The sequence below is a fragment of the Telopea speciosissima genome, chromosome 2 (genome assembly GCF_018873765.1).
Source record: "Telopea speciosissima isolate NSW1024214 ecotype Mountain lineage chromosome 2, Tspe_v1, whole genome shotgun sequence".
NCBI classification, from domain to species: Eukaryota; Viridiplantae; Streptophyta; class Magnoliopsida; order Proteales; family Proteaceae; genus Telopea; species Telopea speciosissima.
In genome coordinates, this window is record NC_057917.1 from 65,174,769 (window position 1) to 65,184,289 (window position 9,521).

The 9,521-nt window shown below is 42.1% G+C and overlaps 1 long non-coding RNA gene across 1 annotated transcript; it reads right to left on the reverse strand.

Annotated features, from left to right (window-relative positions):
- Nucleotides 1-3,518: 3,518 nt before the first annotated feature.
- On the reverse strand, nucleotides 3,519-3,966 carry LOC122652595. Its single transcript, XR_006331618.1, has 2 exons — nucleotides 3,789-3,966; nucleotides 3,519-3,691 (listed from the first exon to the last, which is right to left on the reverse strand). It is a non-coding gene; the product is annotated as an uncharacterized LOC122652595 (long non-coding RNA).
- Between the last annotated feature and the right edge of the window lie 5,555 nt (nucleotides 3,967-9,521).

The window sequence follows — 9,521 nt, forward strand, 5'->3', positions numbered from 1 at the left end:
AACCAACACCTCATAATTAAGAGGTCATGAGTTCAAATCTCCTTGGGGCCTGGCCTACCTATAAAAAACATATTGTTGTTCTCTATGCCAACTTGACATGTAGAATTTGGGGTCCATAGGATGGGGTAGGGCTGTAAGTGGATCGGATCGGATTCGATTCGGCTCGACATAAGAGTAATTTAGAATTTAACATAACAATATGACCCTTCTTTTTAATCAATCCATGTGGAAACACGTGACTTCATAGGATGAGTGAAAACACAAGTAGTTTTTTTTTTTTTTTGGCCAACTAGTGCTCCTATTAGGACCAAATTTTCCTTCAACCACAGTGAATGAGAATCCATTCATTGCGAGCTGAAGGATGGGTGAGAGACGATGCATGTTGCAAGGTTATTTTGAGATTCATATTAAAACCCGGCCCCATAGGGGTTTGGGAATTCTAGATGGCATTGAGAGCTTACTCCATCCGATTCAGATTCCTAGCTCTCTAAGTGCTAAAGTTGCTGACTTTGTGGAGGATGGGCAATGGGCACTTCCAACAGCAGGTGTGGGTGAGCTTCAATATGTGTTTAATATGATACAAGGCCTGAATATTAAACTATCTGAAAGAGAGGACATGCTTTATTGGGCTCACTCAAAATCGGGAAGATTCACAGTTAAGACGGCTTGGGAGTAGCTGAGAGAGAAGACGACTACACCTGGTTGGCATTGGGCGATCTAGAATTGGGATCTCCACCCTCAAACATCGGTGTTTGGATGGCGTCTTGCACATGATGCGCTGCCCACTGACAACAAAATTTGCGGCAGAATGGTGCCTCTAGTGTCCAGATGTGAGCTGTGCCATGTGGCTTGAGAGTCGGGGCAGCACCTATTTATTGAGTGCACTTACTCGGGGCAGATTTGGAGTGAGGTGCTTTCGCTTTTCAATGAGGCATCGGGGGACTTCCCCTCCATTGAACTTCTCTTCTCGTGGTGGCGCAGAAAGACCAAGATAGTCCCCCTACCCAAAGTATGGGATTTTATGCTTATTATTATATATCAACAAATATGGATGGAGCGCAACAGGCGTCGCTATGACAACATCAGCAAACATCAGCAAAGAGGTAATGAACTGCTCCAGGGTGCATGGGGTGCAAGTCAAATCGGTTCAGGACCTGATTATTGCAAGGAGTCTGCAATGTGCTATAGCCAAGCCTTCTGAAAGGCAGATCATTGAGGTAAGATGGAAACATCCCCCGGACGGATGGCTGAAACTAAATATTGATGGATTGTCGTTGGGAAACCCAGGGCAGCTGGGAGCTGGTGGAATTTTTTGAAACCAGCATGGTCATGCTATAGGATGTTTTGCGAATTACCAAGGGGTGGGATCTAACTACATGGCTGAGATGGGTGCTTTCTTTGCGGGAATGACAAAGGCACAAGAACTGAACTTGGAAAAATTATGGGTTGAGAGCGACTCGATGGCGGTTGTGACAGCAATCCTTTCTCACTCAATACCATGGACCTTCATGCAAGCTTGGTGGATGATATCGCCCTATCTAGACACTATACAGTGGTGAATCACTCATTGCTTTCGCGAGGCAAACTCGGCTGCAGATGCCTTAGCAAATCATGCGGCTAAGGAAAGGACTTCCACCTATTGGGGTACCACTCCAAACTTTGTTGCACAGGTGGTGAGCTGAGAAGCTAACGGCAGACCCCATTACAGGTTTACATAAGATGGGTTGTGGTTGGGAAGGACTCCAACTCAGATTAGTAGGAAACCCAGTAGCTGCTATGCTGGATGGCAGTTTGCTGTGTTTTCTTGTGGTTGATTTCAGATTCTACATGTAACAGTTATACTTCTTGTAACACTTTCTTTTTTCTTATAATACAATTTGCTGACCTTTAGCCCAAAAAAAAAAAGGACGGTTCTGGGATTGGCCCCTTGAGAGTGGAACCGTCCCTATTGACGCCTTAACAACTACCATGGGAATATGGTATTACCTTCTCAATGGCAGATCGAATTACTCCAGCTTGCTCTCGATTTATTCCAAGCAGCAAGTGAGAGTAGGTAGGCTCCTGCACATGTGCAACCTCCACAGTCTACGCACTTGGATCCATCCTCTTCCTGAATCTGGATAGATGAGGAACGACACTATTGGTTGGCATGTACATTTGTCACCCAACTAATACAAGGAGAGAGTCTAAATATACAACTGTTGTATATTTGGATCATCAATAGTCCCAGACACCACTGTTAACCATGGTTGGAAAACTGGGTTTTGACTGGGTGAGTCGCCCTAGTCAAGTCAAATTTTGGAAAATCTGGTCAAGAGTTGAGTAGAGTGGGGTCAAGGTAAAAAATGACGAGATTGGGTTATAAATCGTCCGAGTTAAATAAGACTTGGTATTTTTACCCGAGTCATGACAAACTTGGCGAGTTTAGTCTAAATCCGAATTCTAAAAAAGTAAGAAATCCTCGACACCTCGACACCTCGACACCTCGACACCCTTCTCTTGTTCAATGATATAAACTCAAAAATGCATTGATATGTGAGTCCTAGATTTTTTTTTTCTGGTTTTCTCATTTTTTTACTAATTTATACATATTTATTACATTAAATTTTTAAAAAACATGACTCACCTTGACAGGGTTTGACAAGAATTTTTTTCGCCTACGGTTCCTGACCGGTGCGGTTCCCTAGTGCCTCTCACAAGAGGAGGGTGGACCCCACCTGGGCAGGGTGTTCAGTCAAGTGCCCCTGGTGGGTCCCACCCCCCCTCTTGTGAGAGGCACTAGGGAACCGTAGGCGATAACGATTCGATTTGACAAGGCCGAGTCACCAAGTTTTTCTGAAAGACGAGTCGAACCAGAAAACCTGGTTTTCCAACTATGCTGTTAACCAGTCCGCTTGATCCACTAGCTGCTTTTACTTCAAAGCAGGGTGCTTGATTTGGGAATTTCTTCAATTTCAAACCCTAAAATCCCTTAACGTTATAGTCATTTTGAAACACCAATGGCAAGGGCAATTCCGTCAGTTCAAGTCTACTTTTTAACAGTGTTAGTCATGAATTGACAGAATGGTCCTATTTGTTACCGTTTGCAAACCTCAGGGGGATACGCAGAATTTTCCAAAACTGGGGGGTGAAAATATCATTTTGTCAAACCTTAGGGGTGGTATGTGTAAATTTCTCAAAAAAAACCTGCAACTCATCTTCTCCAAATCGTTTAGGGTTTGAAAAAATGGGAACATGAGTTGGTATTTTGATCTCATCTGATAGACTAAGAACTTGAATTCCTTCTTGTGGACAGAGGCTCGGGATGGTTATGGCTTCCCTTATAGACTATCTCAGTAATCTGTCCATTCAAGAATCTCTCCACTTTCTTCTTGGTTGGGCAATTTGGGTAAGTGCACTTGTAATAACTACGTGGGTTTTCACTCACTTTCACTTGTTTCTGTCCATCCTTTCTCCAACTATACCCATCTTCTGACCTCCCCTACTCCCTAATGAACATAGTGTTCTGAGGGTATTGATTGTACTCAGATTGAAATCCACCACTGACTTGGGTATTAGTTTGAATCGTGGCAATCTCAGGAGAGAAGGTCTGGTTTGGGGCGAATTTGGATTTCACTGTGGCCTTTGAATCAGTTTGCTTATTGGATTCTCGCAAATTCCATGCTTCTTGTTGTCCTTTCAAGGTTTCTACCTGTTTTCATCTAAACCAAAATCAATTATGAAGCTCTGAGACCAAAATTAAAAGAAACCCATAAATGGAAAGAAGAGAACAGAGAGATTCAACATACCATAGAAGATGATGGTGTTGTAGAAGTCTGAAACATCGAACCAGAAGACATAGTAGACCTTATTTGGGGCTGGAAAGAGAAATTTGAGTTATTTCCCTCTTCATTTTTTACCCTTTGCTGAAAGCTACTATTCCAATTGAATCCCTGGGCTGGCAGAGTCCCAGTAGTTGGAGACGGAAGCATATGCAACCAAGACAAAAAATAAAAGAAAACCCATCGAACCCAGTATCAGTAAAATGATTATAAGCAATTAAAATTAAAGAATCTGTACATGTTCAAAAGAAAAACTCAAAACTTACAGTGGAAGTAGAGAGAAGGACAGGTGAATCCAAAAGGTCAGTAGGGCTTAACCCGGGAGGGATTGCGAAGTAAGAAGGAGGAGGAGGGGGAGAGATGGGCGCCAGAACCTACTTGATCAGCTATACGATCAGAGAATCCTTGACTCATGTTAATTCCTTCTCGTTTCTATGTCTCTGAGTCACAATCAGTAGATAGAAGATCAGAGAAAGGAGTCATGAAGTGAGTTGAAAAGGTGAAGGCTTGATTTGAATTCCCCGAGGTTTCTAAACTACCTGTGGGCCGGGAGAGGTGGCTGCTCACTAAAAATAACCTGCAACTCATCTTCCCTTTTTTCAAACCCTAAATGATTTGGGGAAGATGAGTTGTAGGTTTTTTTACAAGGCACCTACTTCCTCCATTTATAGAGATGGATGCATCCTTTTTAGTGTTGGATATGTGTGTCCATCAAACCCGCTTCGGTCCGGTTCAACCAGATTTTACTTTGTATTGAACTTTTATACATTTTAGTTTAATATTATCACAAACAATATAAACTTTTTGAGCATTATGTGTCCGTAAGTTTTACTTAAAATAGTAGTCACAACTAGGGTTTGGGCTGGGCACCCTTATCATATGATCGTCGCATTGGGTATGCCTAGACATGTGATGTCAGGGTATGAATGAGAGTACTCACATGTTGATGTGTGTATTGGCGAAGAATCTACTTTGTCGATTCCCTCATGCATTACTGCCAGATGTAGGAAGGGATAGACATGTGTCACCGACACCCTTTACCTGAGGGAACCCTGTCACTACAAAGTGTGATCGCATTCTTTGGTTCATCTATGACTGAGACTCAAGTGAGTCAAAGCCGATGTTCTGGGAATGCATGAACACTTTGTGAGAGAAGGAGTTACTCAACATGGTCACCACTGCCCGATTGGGGAACACCAAGATTAAGATTGTCTGTGTATGGTCGGATCGGAATTTGGATCCAGTGTCGTTTTGGAAATGATTTTGCAAAAATCTATTTTACATAAAATAATAGATTATTTATGATTATTTGAACAAAGTGTTTTATCGAGTTTTGCGGGACCCGATCAGATGCACAGACACTCTTATATGGATATGTACTATGGAATGGGGTTTGGTAGTACATGTGTACATGCTCTAGATTCCATAATGATGGTGTTGATTAGTGGAGGGGGTTGTACATGATGATTTATTATCATGCAGGGGTTATTTGGAATTTGTTAAAATTATTGGTTCTTTATTTAATTAATAGATTTGGTGCTAATTATAATTATCCATAAATTCAAATAAAGTAATTAATTAATACTTTCTCTTTTAGATTCTGCTTCTTCACCAATTAGAAGCACTTTGATTTTAAACAGAACTGCCAAACAAAGAGAGAGAGAGTTAGACTCTCACAGGGATAATTCTAATCCTATTAGGGTTTTTAATTAAACCCTAGTTCTATATAAGGGGACCAGAAAACGCAAGGGGGGCAATGCTCCACATTTTCTGGCTGGCCCCCCATAGCTTGCATTTTTTTGTCTCTCTCTCCCTCTTGTGATCTCTCTTATTCTTCTTCTAGTTTCTCTCTACTGCAATTGAGAGTTAGGGTTTGTGTAGACGCTGATTTTTTGTCACCCCCTAATTGGCGATGATGACAACGGGACATAGACGATGGATGACGCACTCTCCCACTTTTTAGACCCAAGATACCTGACCCATAAGACCAAGAACCATGCTGAGCACAAAATGGCTCATTTTAGGCCCAAAAAAAAGAAAAATGGCACTGCGCTCCCACGGCCCCGTGGACACCTTCCCACGGCACCGTGTGCGCCTTCCCACGGCACCGTGGGGATTTATACCGGATTTCTATGGTGCCATGAGGGGGTGTGACATCAGCTCGTTGACGTCACCCACGACGTCGTGGAAAAGTCCCCCACGGCGCCGTGGACATCTCCACGGTGCTGTGGAGGACTTATCCGGCCAGGAGAGAGAAGGGGTCCCTCCCTATAAATAGGAGGGTCCCCTCCCACATTTCCCAAGGAATTTTGGGTGGAGAGACCCTCCCCAAGTGATTCCCAGCCTCTTTTCCTCCCTTTTCACCCTCATTTCTCCTTCTTTTCTCGTGAGAGTGTGAGTGCTTGAAGTTTTCTTGTGGCGGACAGATCCTTCGATTGTCCCTCTGAGTATAGAGCGCTTTTGCTCCTAGGCGTTGTTATCCCGTCTGTGCACGGATAACCATCAAAACTCCTTTATTACAGACGTTATTCTATCTGTTTACCCCTCTCCAAATCACTTGAAAGAGCCGTTACTCTGCCAAGAAAGAATCGGCGTCAGTCCATTCGTCTATCTCCCCTGAGCCAGGGGAATACAACCATACAGGTATAATTACTGCATTTTTGTTGATTTAATGTAGTCCTTTCATATTTCATCATTCTAGTCCACATTTTTCATATATGTAATGTAGTTTATTATGTTTTAGTTCAATTCATAGCATCTGAATATAGTTCATAATATCCCCCATCCCCATAATAAAAGAGAGAGAACATTCGTCCTTATGTAGCATCTAACACAGAGAGATCGGCTTCGATCAGGCGAGGTGGGTACCTAACACCTTCCTACACTCGTAACCTGACCCCTTACTCGAACCTTTGGTCGGACCATATGGAGTCACGTAGCCCGATTCCACTCACAACGAATAGGGCTACACTTAATGGGTCCTAGGCCCTAACCCTAGGTGGCGACTTCACATTACATTAGCATATTTTAATGCATGATCCCAATCCCCTATTTATCAATATTATACATTGACAATATTATCCATATCCATATACACACACACATATATCTCCCAAAACCCTATGTCGCCATATACCATAAGGGTTGAGGAACCCTCGTCCTGAGGACCACGGTACTTACAGTGGCGACTTCACTGGAAACTTGGTAGACAAATGTCTACCCGAGGTCAAACTCTCTTAATAGGTGCTATCAATAAATGACAGAATGTTCCCTCTAAACTTTTATAAATAAAATAAAATAAAATAAAATAATAATAATAATAATAAAAATATATATATATATATATATATATATATATATATATATATATATATATATATATAATAAAAATACAAAAAAATGAATAAATAAATAAATACCATAATATGTTTGTCTGGCTAACCCCTGTGTGTACTAACCGCATCATGCATAGTGCTCGAAGTGAAATCAAACGGCGATGGTACTCCCTGTCGTGCCTTTACCCCCGGGGAGGTGAGGCATGTCATACTAAGTACTCTAAGATCGGATGATAGCCGCTTCCTGTACCACTTTCTTGCACACATACATTGCATGGGAACCCCTTTTACCCCCGTAGTTAGTCATTGGACCCCATGAGTAGTCATGGGTAATTCGCGGCGAAGCTACAACCCTTGATATTTACTATACGAGTTTAGAATCACCAGCGAGGGTATTCACTAATGTGCTGTGGAGTGCTTTGCCACTCAAAAAAGACACTAGCTCGATTACTTTGAGTTTGTGTGACCTATTCTCCAGGTATATCAAAAGAACCACATGCCTACAATTCGCGATCACGAGCGATAGGTATATCGGTTCTGTCAAGGGTGGCCTTGTTCTATCCAATGGAAGCCTACCCATTACATGCATCATGTAGGAAAATAGACCACATATGATTAGGGCACGACACAAACTAACCTTTATTAGCTGTAAGAAAGATCGAGTTTAGGGTCATTTGACGATTAACCTGGTTTTGATATGAGATGCCACCAAAGATAAGGAATTCCATAGTCCCACGATGGTCCCTCAAAGAAAAATGGAAGTCCATTTCCATATAATGGAACCTTACATGTCCCTCGAAAACAAAAAAAGAGGGCATCTCATTTTGACTCCAGACATAATCGTCAATAACCCGGTAACTAGGATCTTTCTTTTGTTTGTTTTTTTTGTGTTGTGTTCAAAAATGCTTGGGCAATGACGGCATTCGAAGTCTAGTCTCAGAAGGAGTCTGCTGAAACTCTGATCACCACTCCAATTACTGGAGTTGAATAAAATAATAAAATAATATGAAACAAATGTTATAAAATATCAAAAAATCATAAAAACTCAAAAGGAAAAAATGACAAAAAAAATAAAATAAAATTCTTTTTTAGCCTTCTTAGGGTCTAAACTAGGTATTCTTCTCTCTTTTGTAGAAGCACGATTCCGTCCTTATCCATTTGGATCCGACGCGGCGGAAGGTTGACTCGAGCCAGCCCACCATTCTCCTCAAGATCCCTGATTCCTTCTCATTCTTCTAGTTCATCTTCTGAGATATCACTTGTGAGTAACATGAATCCTCTAGAGGATCACTTGTCTGAAAGTCACGTCGAAGATCGAGTGGATAGGCTACAAGTAGACACGACCGAAATGCGGCAACTCATGGCACAACTAGTTCAGTCGGTCAATGAACTATCTAAAGGTGGATCCATAGCTGGACCAGCAGAGCAAGAAGTCCGAAAAACTAACCCCGCAACCCTCAAGACTCCAATCATCATACCAGTAGAAGAAGGGAAAGATAGCCACCCTATGGACCCTCCTAAGACTGAACGGGAGAAGAAAATGAGAGAAAAAGTAGCCGAGTTGGAAGTGGTTGTCAAGGGCAAAGTCAAAGAAAAAGATGAAGAAGACCTGGTGTTTTTTCCCGAGGGGAAAATCCCCGAAGATTTCAAATGAAAATTGGATAAGTTCGACGGATCGGGAGATCCTAGGGCTCATCTCAAGATTTTTGCCACCATTGCCAGATCATGAGGACTTTCTGAAAACAGGCGTTCTTGTATTCTTTGGCCGGATCTGCTTTGAGGTGGTTAACCCAGCTTGATCACACTTAAACCCAGTCATGGGCCTCTGTGGTTAAAGCCTTTACTAAGCAATATTCATACAACACCGAGATGGATATTACTCGAAGAGAATTGAAAACCTTGAGGCAAGAACCAAGTGAAGAGTTCTCAAACTACATCATGTGGTTCAGGGAGAAGGCCACAAAAATGTGGAACCGCCCTACTGAGGAGGAGCAGGTTGAGATATTGTTAGAAAATCTATACGGGGAGTACCATGAGAATATATACTACCAACATATCAAGACATTTGATGCTCTTATGACAATTGGGAAGAAGATTGAAGATAAGATCTTTAAAGAAAGGCAGAATCAGGGTATGACCCGTGAAGCATCAGAAAGCTATTCGGCAAGGAAAAGCCCAAGAGCCAAAGGAGGGAATACTATAGGGACAAGCAGCCAGGCGACAGAAGTCCAGGTGGTAGCCGCAAGATCCACCCCTCTTGTGATCCAAACTGAATCTAAAGCATCCAGGAGGAATTTCAACTTTGAAGGAATGACACCCTCATTGTTGTTCACCAAGCTCAAGAAGCAGGGAATGATCAATTCAG